Source organism: Pyrus communis, chromosome 7 (genome assembly GCF_963583255.1).
Source record: "Pyrus communis chromosome 7, drPyrComm1.1, whole genome shotgun sequence".
Taxonomy (NCBI): domain Eukaryota; kingdom Viridiplantae; phylum Streptophyta; class Magnoliopsida; order Rosales; family Rosaceae; genus Pyrus; species Pyrus communis.
In genome coordinates, this window is record NC_084809.1 from 27319594 (window position 1) to 27330997 (window position 11404).

Below are 11404 nucleotides of genomic sequence, written 5' to 3' on the forward strand. Positions count from 1 at the left end.
GTTGTGCCTCTGTTGGCTCTACCCCTTCTGCTGCTGCAGAAATCCCATTCTCTATCAAGCCCCAGTACTCCTTTGATCTGAGGAAGTTCTCCATGAGCATGGCCCAATGATCATAATGACCATCGAACCGTGGAATTGCTGGCTGAACAAAGCTGCTGTTCTCTGTCGCCATGATTCTCTGACTTTTCTCTCTTTTACTAATCTCACTCAATCAGGCCTCAGTTAAGAGGCTCTGATACCAGATGTTGGATCTCAGCGCTAGTTTGCTAGTTTAGGCTGAAAGCTTATTTGATAGAATTGCAAAAGCAAAGGCTTTATACAAGCCTGTTACAACGAAAAGAGAAAAACAGCTTCACGTTCACAACAAACCCTAAGAACGTGTGAGTGGGTCTAAGACCAATTCAAACAAACAGATTACCCTACAAACCAGGGCATTATTAACAAAATAAGTAATTAACTAAGCAACAAACACGGAAGAGTCCTAATAATTCTAATACTTCAACAAAGTCAGTGATAAAATTTGGATTCCAGTGAAGTCGGTCGTGAAATCCCCGGAATACCAAAACCGAAAAACCTCTAGATCGTTCAAGTTCTGCTGCCGTTAAGCAAGTAAAGTTTCAATTTCCATTTAAATTTTTCCCTGTTGAGGTGAACTCTCTGCTAAAAGCTTCTAACTCAGCCTTTATTTCTTTTTTCATCTGGGCAAAAATTTTAATGGATTTATGTATTTTTTTTTTCCGTTGGATTCGAACTCGAATCTGAATTATGGATTCAGAAAAAACAAATTGATGAATTTTTTACTTGCGTGTATGTCGGTCCTGTCACAGCATGATTTGAGAATCCGACCGTGAAGCTAATCGTTTCTGCATGTTTTTGGGGTTGCAGACCTGGACTGTCGAATGGAGAGGATGAAAAACAACTGCAGGAAAGCAGCAATGGAGACCCGGCAGCAGCAAATTCAAGTCGATCTGGGTAATCTCGTGGTCTCTAAGTTATTTTTCTTTACTTATTCAATATATCTCTATTTTTTGGTAATATTTTTGTGTACTTTTGGGCTTTTTGAAATGATTGCTTTTGAGAGATTAATTGAAAATTTACTTTTGGAAATTGGGATTTTATTTGGATTAATCCCATCAGTGAAATGGCAGTCTTTAAGTGAAATAGTGAATTTTTCACGCTATGCTGATGGGTTTTTGTTCAGTGGGGGAAATTCTGATTTTTTTTATTTTTTGTTTTTTATTTTTATGGTGTTTAGGGAGGAATTAGTGAAGGAATGTAAAACGAAAGGGACCGAGTTGGTTTAAGCTACTGCGAATAGTCTTTTCAACTCACATTCAACTGAAGACATAGACGGTCCCATTGTGCAGTTGTTCGCTTCCTGAAACTAAACTGCCAGGATAGAAGCATGTACGTCATTCCTCTTAGTTATGATTCTCAAACAATGTTTTTTGATAGGTTAGATCATGTATATGAGCATTTGCTAGTGAATACATGTATAGTGCTTCACAATTGAAAACAAGTGGAATGGTAGTTTCAGGTAACTGTCAAGATTTTTGTTGATCCCCTTTTGTTGTGCTGCCAATTTACGGTTCCTATCATGTAAATTGGTTGACTAAAATGTTAGTGTATGTAAGAAGGCTGTTGATGATGCTGTTTTTTTTATTTTTTTTTATTTTTATTTTTTCTGTAACCGATTTAAGAGTTACTATTGTATTCTTAGCATAAACGTCTGACTGCCAATGACATATTCCTTTGTTTTCTATGGCCACCAGTGCTCCAACAAAATGGGAAACTTTTGCCAAAACAAAAGGTAAACCATTACTGACACTGTAGGAGTCGAACAGTACCTTTCTTCCGTTTTTTTTCTTTCTTCTCCCCCCCTTTTAAGGCTCTGTTTTGGTTTCTCATATGTGGACATTTGGGCGTTGAGAAATGTAGTTGGATTTAAGATTTTGAGCAATTGGAATATTCTCTAGGAAAATGACACAATTTGGGATTGGACCTGTCAAGTTGTTATAAGGAAAGTCATAGGTGGATACACTCACCATTTTTATAACTGTTGTAGGGATTTCCCCTGAGAGATGGTTGTGTGAGATATTGAGAACCTATAAAATTGTGAGCTGTTCCAAGTCTGAAGGTATCACTCTGGAGAGAGAATTGCTGCTAAGGTCCAAGTTGTAACCCAGGAGTAAGTTATCAATGTGTGCCGGTTTTTCTCCAGTCAAGTGGTTCTGGCTCAACTTTAGAAGCTACTGTTCTGTCATTTGTCCGAGCTCAGGTGGGATTGGACCCGAAATTTTATTCAACCGATACACATGTATAATGCTTATGCATTTTCCCACTGTGGTGAGAGTGTAGCAACAAACCGGTTGTCATTAAAAGCAATGAATTCAAGACTGGGATTAACAGCAAATGCATTTATAATGTTCCCAGTAAATTGGATCCCATCAAACCGGACTCTAGACAATGCCGAACAATTCCTCAAGCACTTTGGCAAGTACCCTGTTAGATTGTTATTGTTCACATTGAAACTTGCAAATCGAATCTGCTGCACAACTCCGGTGATGGTTACAAAACCAAGCTCAAAAGCGATTGAAGAGTTTAAGCGATTGAAGAGTTCGCCTATTTTGATGGAATTTTCCCTTAAAGGGAATTTTGAGCGAGGTCAATATGTTGCACCAAATCTTAAGGGATTTAGCCACAAATGTGTATTTGTCCTTGGTAGACTTTAAAAGGTCTCATCATTATGTTCTTGGTTCAAGTCTGTCTCCGTATTGTTTTGTTTGTTGTCTTCTGAGAGGATGGTTGTGTGATGTTTTGCAGAATTCATGGATATAGATTTGGCATGGGCTCCATGCATGTAACTGTGTAAGACAACTCTCTTCGTTTCATTTAAAATGGTCTACGATGAGGTTTGATTATTGATTTTGATTGTTATCGTAGAGCCGAAGAAATCTCTCTGTTTTTGGCATGGCTGCTGATGGTATTTTCCTCCACATAGTCTTTCTCTGAATTATTGCTTTTTGATTTATTTTGAGGATCCAACCAATTGCTCAAATTGTTGAAATTTTGTTATTTAGTGACTTTTTGTGTAGCATTTTTGGTTTGGTTCTTATTTAAAATGAATAAAATTGAATATTTATAACCAAAATAATTGATTTTTCTAATTGCCCAAATTATTCAAATTTGGTAATTAAATGAGCTTTTAAGTGCATTTTTGGGTCGGTTCTTATTTGAAATGAATCTATTTGCATCGAATTGAATATTCAGTGAGCTTTTATGCACATTTCTGGTTTAGTCCATTATTTTAACACAAACAATATCTAGAATTCATTTGACATTCTTGCGGCAATGCACAGGCTAAAGCCACAGTAACTACTAGTCCTCTTTAAATTCTAGTTAGAAGCTCAATGTATATGAGATGCTCTTAAGAAGATGGTTGGAAATGATATTTTTTGCGTATCAGAGAAGCAAAATACAAGAAAGAAAAAAAGAAAAAAAAGAGGCAAAACATGGGAAGAAATAAAATGAGTATTTCATTAAGTTTAGTAGAGAGTGTGAAGAAAATATGGAAATTGAGGTGCATCCCAAAAACCAATTCAGAAATCACACAAGCATTATTTCCCAAACACCAAAACCGAAAATGTAGCGAACAAAGCTCCAAATACAAAACACACCCTTATGACGGAACACACAAGTCAATACAGGCATACATGACTTCCCAAATTGCACAAGTTTCTAGGATAGCTCTCCATTGAGGCCGCAGCTTGCGGGCTTATATCAAACAAGATGCGATCGGCCACGGAAGCAAGGCTGGGCACAGACCATTGAGGGGCGAATAGAGAATAGTTAGAGCAAGTAAACAAGAAATATTGGAAATAAGTATACTGAAAGTAGCAACCACAATAACCCCAAAGCCAAAAGGGTCCAAGCAATCATACACAAACATAATATGGCCAACAGAAATCACACAAGGCGGAAGCTTGAAAGCTTAAATCCGATAAGCGGTCGCTGATGATTAGAGTGGTGCTCATCCTGTTCTTGGAATATGACAAATAGTGGTCTCCATCTAAAAATATGAACACACCAATGTGATTTGTGGGGAATGCGTAGTGTGGTCCAACAGATCAGAGTGCCTTCCAGTCTGCTCTCCAAGCTGAAATTTCTTCCTTTAAAAGGAAGAGGAAAATAACACACAAACACGCTATCGCACACAATTGGAAAACCTTAACACACCACGAAAAAAATGAGGATTCCTTTTTGGCAGAGAGTCATGCAAATGTAACATCTACATTTGAATCCCCAATCATCCGCTGCTCCTGTAGAAATATGTATTTCATTGACGATTACATATAAACACAAACTGTTCAATATGAAATCTGACTGAACAACTATGAATAAGATGAATAAATCAGACTATTAAATTTGACGGTTCAAGGTTCAGAAAAAGCTGAAAATTGGAGAGTGAAATTAACAGATGCTTAATTAGTGAATGAAGAACTTACGGTTTGATCACGATCATTCTCCTCATCATCAGTTTCTTTTGCTATTTCTAGTCTTGGATCACTTTGGAGTAACCCATCAGGAGAAATCGTTAACTCGGTCAGGTGGCAGTCCTTGACAATAAAAGTTTCTAAAGGTGGGACTTTGAAAATGCAATTTCCCGTGCAAAAGCCTTGCAGACTTGGTAGATCAGAACGTTCAAGATGTTGCAAGCAACTGAAAGTCATCTCATTTTCTGGATCATCTCCGTTGCTCGCTACTATTTCTACCATTCTTTGACAGTACTCAACTACCAACTTCTCGAGTTGCTGCAAATTCTTAGCCACAGAATAAGGTATTAAGTATGGCAGTCCGTGACAACTCCATATATTCAAAATGGTTAGATTCTGAAAGGATATCAAAGTTGAAGCTAGATTCTCTAATCTGCCACATTTGTGCACGCATAGAACTTCCAAGTTTGTAAAAACAGGGTCCCCTGGTTGGAAGTTTTCCTTTCCTAGATGTATCAACTCTGGCATATCGATGAGCCACAAAAGCTTTACATATGGGAGGGTCTCAACTTCATGTATTTCCCCTCTACTACTTCCTTGGTGGTCGTGGACAATTAATTCTTTCCAAGGAGCAGAGAGCACACGAAGATCTTCAATGTTCTGTAAATTTTCAAAGAAAACATCTGACTTGGGATGTGAAGTAGCAAACTCAATTGATTTGAGTTTCCTCAACAACTCCCCCAGGAGTGGACCATACGGTTCATACCAAATCTCCGTGTTCGCGTCCAACGTCAAGTATTCCAAGTCGAGAAATGACTTGCCCTGAAATATTATCAACGGTAACGGCATGCTTTAAAATATTTTGAAAAACTGGACACCACATAATAATTTTAATATTAAAAATTTAATAAATGTATTTAGTTGATGGTGTATGTTTAACACTTTAACTAGTATGTAAAATCACATAAAATTTTGAATATCAAAAGAATTGTGTACAAGTATGGTTACCTTCTCAATTAAAAAGAAAGGCTGTTTCATTGGTGTCGAGTGGCCCAACTCAAGTTTGTCTTGATATGTTGAAAATTCGGCAGCAAAAATCTCCACACCACCACATTTCGTGAAATTTAATATATTGAGTGATGGCCAATTAGAAACATGTAATGCTGGATAAAAACTCCGAAGTTGGGGTAGATTATTAAACATCATATAGGTTACTTTAGGGAACCTGAACTCCTTGTACATCGCTTGTGGTCCTTCGTCATTCGCGACAATTTCCTCCATTAAACCACAATTCTCAACATTCAACTTGCTTAGCTGCTTAAGCTCTTTGGCCATTGAAGAGGGAAAGACATTTTTCAAACTTTCACACAAGTCTATCTCAACTGAATGTAGATTTGGGCACTCAAAACCATTCAATTGAGTGGTAGATGATGTGTCATATACTGCTTGTAGTGCCTGACATTTAGATATCTTGAGATGTTTTAGTTGCCTGAGAGATTTAGCCATGGAACTCGAAAAGAAGAATCTTAAACTATCACATTGATGCACAATCAGGGTTGTTAAGTTGGGCATCGTAGCCTGCATAGTACAGAACAAAATTTATGTTATTTTAGGAAATTACAGTTTACATTGCTGTTAGCCATACATGCTCAAAATATTTAGATAGAAATTAAAGGTCATATATTAAAAAAGTAAGCTACTAGGCTACTAGACAGCTGTATGTCTTTGTCATTTCATTAACTAGCAAAGAACAAGAAGAAATATAGGGCCAAAATTATGTCAATTTAATCAAAATTTAAATTATTTTAATTGATACCAACACATATTGTTGTGAAAGCAAGTTCAAATTTTATGCACACAAAATAAGTGTGACCTTTTTATAGCATGTCTCATTACTTAACACCCATCCACAAACTCAAGTAAGAAAAAGAAGCCGCTCATCCTCCTCCTCTCTCTCTCTCTCTTCCCCAAACACAACAGCAGCAATATCAATTGCATCTCCTTCACACTTTAAATCCATAAATCAAACCCAAAAGCCTCGCCCTTCAATTTAATTGGTCCTTCAAACAATAGGGGACGACCAATTTTGGAATTTTTTTTACTATCATAACCTAATAACATAATATATCATTTAAATGGTTTTTGCTTATTGGAAAAAAAGCATTTATATCTTTTATCTTATTGAAAGAAAAAAAAAAGAATTATATGTCGAAATTCGAAGAGGAAAGCTATTTGGAGAAAGAATCATGCAACCATTTTGCTAGAAAAAATAACTAAGAAAGTACCTCCCCATTATTGAACAGTCTCGATGGTCCACCAACTTCATCCACCGTAACGATTTCGTCGGCTTCTGTAGCAATCGTTAATTGCTTGCCTTTGGAAGAGAAACCAATAAGCTTTGGTAGATTCCGGAGTCTCAAAGATTTTAACTTTGGGAAAGGCTCGCCTATGAGTTGCCCATAACATACACTTTCCAAACTCACAAGGTCTTCAAGAGCTAGAGATTCCAGGTTGGAGAAGGCATTATGAGAATAACTCCAGCTGACGAAGTTAATGACATATTTAACTTTGTTGTTGTTTTGGACATGGAAATGCTTCAGTTGATTAACAGCTTCACTGTCAAATAGATAGGAAATAATATTCACAATCTCCATCCCATCCAAGTACAATTGCTCACATTTCTTTACCAACAACTGCATACCTCGGTCGAACTGATTTCTCCTTGTAATCTTGAGTTTTAGCATGTTCGAGGAGGTTGGATGGATGTCAGGATATGCCCAACAATCACCGATAAGTATGCTGTATCTTTCTAACTTGTCGGAGAACAAGTTGGCTGGAAGAAGGTTAGCATCTGGAACATGTATCTCTAATGCGGTTAGTTCAACCAAGTGCTTCAGCTCTGAAACAGTAGCATTACTTCCTCCACTAGTGGGACCATCACCCTCCCATTGCTTAAAGCTTTTTATTCCCATCCTCAATTCTTCTAGTCTTGTCAAGCGTGATATAACATCAGGTGAGATCAGAACAAGTTCAGAGCAACATGTCAAATCCAATAATTGTAGCTTAGTCAATTGCCCTATTTCTTTGGGCAACTCTTTAACCTTGGAGTATATCAGGCTAAGAATTTTCAAGTTTGTTAGCCGTCCAACAAGAGTTATGTCTTCCAACTCGCATTGATCTAAACACAATGTGTGGAGATGCTTTAGGGATTGAAGAGATGGAGGTAATGACTCAATATTGAATGCAGTTACATCCAACCCTTTGAGTTCTTTCATCCCTTCAAAAAATTTGCTTGGGATTTCCTGGGAGTTGCCAATATCATCGTTCACAAAGACCAACAATTTTAATTATGGGCATTCCCAAGGTACTTCAGGAAGCCTGGGGATCTTGCAACCATCTAAGGACATCCATGTGCATTTTTTAAGGAAATCCTCAGCTGGCCATTCTTTCACCTCATCTCCACATGCTCTTGAAAAGGCCTTTTGATCATCAGATGCAATCCGGACAGCAACATCTCGTACAAGCTCATGCATTCTAACAGAGTCATCGTCATAACTGTCCAGCAATAGGCAATAATTTTTTAGTTTTTTAACCATTCTATTCAATGAATTCCGTGCCTCTTCCACTGTCTCAACATTTTTTATCAAACCCAAACCCTTACTATACTTTAGCAAGTCACTGAGATAATTGCTGCAACTCCCGCAAAGCAAGAACAACTGCTTAAGCTCTTGATCCTCCAATTGTTCGTAACTCCACTTTAGAGTCAAGAATGCTTTTTCATTCATTTCTTTCCTGTCAAATCTTTTGAAACTTCTCAACGCATCTTTCCATTCCTCCAAACTACTTTCCCTTAAAGCACTTGCAACTGCAACAACCAAAACCGGCAAACCTCCACATTTCTTTGCTAGCTGGGTTGCTTCTTTCAGTATACGGTTGTCTTTAACGACATTACCCGCCATCTTCTCAAACAAACTCCAACTTTCGTTTTCTTTTAAAAATCCAATTTCAAAATTTTTTTGTGTACGCATATCATGGAATAAAACTTGTCTATCTCTAGATGTCAACAATAACTTACAGTTCGGCACACCGACGAGTCCCACGGCCTCAAAGTCAATTCTTTCCAAAACATCGTCTAAAATGACAAGAGCCTTCCCCTCTTTTATCCTGGCCCGTAGGAGATTCGCCCTTGTTCCCATATCCACAGATTCATCAACATCCATCCTCAACTTTTTGGTAATTGCTTTTTGAATTGTTTCATTGTCTTTTTTTTTCTTTTACGTTTAGAATTATAACCACATCATCAAATAACTTCTCTTCCATAGCTTCTCTGTAAACCTCTTTGGCAAGTGTTGTCTTCCCAACGCCCCCTAATCCGTACACACCAATCTTGTTGATATCAGGTTTTTTCAATTGCGTAATGATATCCTTCACCATTGAAGTCCTTGATTCAAAGGCCATGTACTCGTCGGAGGCTATGGCAGATATGTCTTCCACATCAGCATTGTAAGAGATACTGGCAAACTCTTTTTTATTTTCATGTTCTTCAATCTTTCTGACCAATTTAGTTGATTTTCTGCTGAGCTGATGATAGGATATCAGGTTAGGACATACATAGAGACACTTTGTCTTTGCACAACCTTCATCATCCAATAATGCTTCTGCCTCTCGAGAGATCACATCCGCTTCTGTCTGCCAGTTCCGGACATCAGCTTCCACTTTTTGATTAACTTTTCCTTCGACTTCTTCAACCGCATGGTTCATCCTTTGTTTGACAGCATCAAAATTCTTCAATGTACTCCTTAGATCTTTAAGGTTGCTTTTGTAGAAAATGACATAACTCACTTGGCGTCCAAGTGGTCTAATTGTGTAGTTAATTATTGTAGGAATAATTGCGGCGATTATCTTTATCGCCATGGCACCTTCAGCTTACCAATTCGTCTGCTTCTTCTATCTGTTGAATATATATGAATCCAAACAAAAATTTAAGGATACGAGAAAGGAATCATTTTTTTTCTTTCAAAGCAGATGAAATTAAAAAAATGAAACAAATCAAACAATGGGTCATACCTTAGCTCGTGATCGAAGAAAAACATAGCAGTATACAAATGAAACAAAAATAAAAGCAAAAAGAAGGTTACACCACACTTGCAAGAAGTCGAGATGATGGACAAGTTTTCATATACAATTATTATACTAAAATAAACTTGCTTGGTACGGAACTTAAGCAACTGTTTTCAAATCTTAAAAACAAAGAGAACATATATAATTTGCTTTGAATTTCACTGAGACATTTTAACAAACAACATATCTGCACGCTTAAAGCCGGTGCATGAGCACTCTGCTAAGGCTCGTTGAACACTGTACCACATAGCTACTGAGCTAGATGGTACGATGGAGTTGACCCCCGATTCTCGCGAGCTGACTGAGTCAATGCACTCTGCTAAGGCTCGTTGAAGACCACCAAGGCTCGTTGAACACTGTACCACATAGCTACTGAGCTAGATGGTACGATGAAGTTGACCCCCGATTCTCGCGAGCTGACTGAGTCAACTCTGCTAAGGCTCGACAAGTTCCAGAGGCTCATGACGACCTCTAGTTTACGAAATAAATCTGAGGCCATCAACCGCGAAATCAGGATCAGAGATGGAAAGGTCGAGCAGAGCAAGGAGGCTGCCAAGCGTTTGAGTTTGTTCATCTTGAAGAGAATTCAATTTTTTTACTTAAAAGTATGATAATGGCAGCCATGATGATTGGTCCTAGACGAAGGAAGATGGAGGAAAAACAAGGTGAAAAAGTTGCGAGGAGGAAGAAAAGAGGAGTTATTGGCGTCTAAGTTTGTGTGTTTAAAAGAATTTTTGTAATACAGGAAGTGTTATTGGCACTCTAAAAATCTTATTCTACATTCCTCACAAGTATATTTTTTTTCCCAATATAGAAAATTTGGGGTGTAGAATGAGATTTTTGGAGTACTAATAACAATTCCCTTTTGCATTTTTATGTTTAGATAATGTATATGTTAGTTGAATTTTATAATGATTTTTTTTGAAAAAAAATATTGAAACGTGTATAGTATTCAGATACATATAGATAAGGGTAATGTTAGGGAGATCAAATTTGCAAATCGAATGATGTGTCACAAATAGAAAATTAGCACGTTAATCAACGCTTGAGTTATATTCCAATTATCACATCCACATCATTTGGTTTACAATTTTTTTTTTTTTAAATTTGGTCTCCCAAGCATTACGCTATAGATAATGTCAAAAGCCAATAATTTTGTGTTTGATGGTAATATCTTTGTAATGTATAAGAATAATGGCAGTGTTGGTGAGATGGTGGTTATGGCAAAAGTTGTGCTAGAAGCAATGGTGGTTAGGTTGGTTGTAGTAGTGATGGGGACACACTCATTGGATGGTGACAATAGTTGAGTGGGAAAAGGGTAATGGTAGACTGGTAGTAGGAATGATGGTGATGGTAGTCGCGGCAGAAGGTTGTTATGGTAACAATGCTAGAGAGGAACAGTATCAACAACATTGATTGAGAGGTTGCGATGGTGATGATGACAAAGATGGTAGAGGTTGTGGTGGCAATGGTGGTAGTAGTGATAATGACATCAACTGTGAAATCCCGGCCTCGAATTTCACTATTTAAAATTACGTATTTTGTATTCTTAGTTTTGACGCCTTTATATTTGTGGCGTATAATTTTTTTTAATAAGTAAAAGGATGAAAACGCCCTTAATGAATTAAATGGATTTTTTGAGGACGTATTTAATTCCTATATGTTTTGTCAATTTATTCATATTTGGATAATACTCGTTGATACGAACGCGTGGGCGCAAACGAAATGTAATTTGGAGTTATAACAAAAGAGTTATAAACGAACAAAGTTAAGGGCAAAATGGTCATTTG

At 37.3% G+C, this 11404-nt stretch overlaps 1 long non-coding RNA gene and 1 pseudogene across 2 annotated transcripts in view; one reads left to right on the top strand and one right to left on the bottom strand.

Annotated features, from left to right (window-relative positions):
- The window catches only part of LOC137741022 (uncharacterized), a 7571-nt gene extending 4524 nt beyond the window's left edge, over positions 1-3047 (top strand). The window contains exons 2-5 of one of the 2 annotated variants that reach the window (XR_011069198.1): positions 886-972; positions 1256-1407; positions 1773-1810; positions 2066-3047. This is a non-coding gene — a long non-coding RNA (uncharacterized lncRNA). Of the gene's footprint in view, positions 1-885; positions 973-1255; positions 1742-1772; positions 1811-2065 lie in introns of those variants that run through there. The other variant, XR_011069197.1, reaches the window with a different exon arrangement.
- Positions 3048-3473: 426 nt separating this feature from the next.
- LOC137740102 (disease resistance protein At4g27190-like) lies at positions 3474-9458 on the bottom strand (annotated as a pseudogene).
- Positions 9459-11404: the final 1946 nt, after the last annotated feature.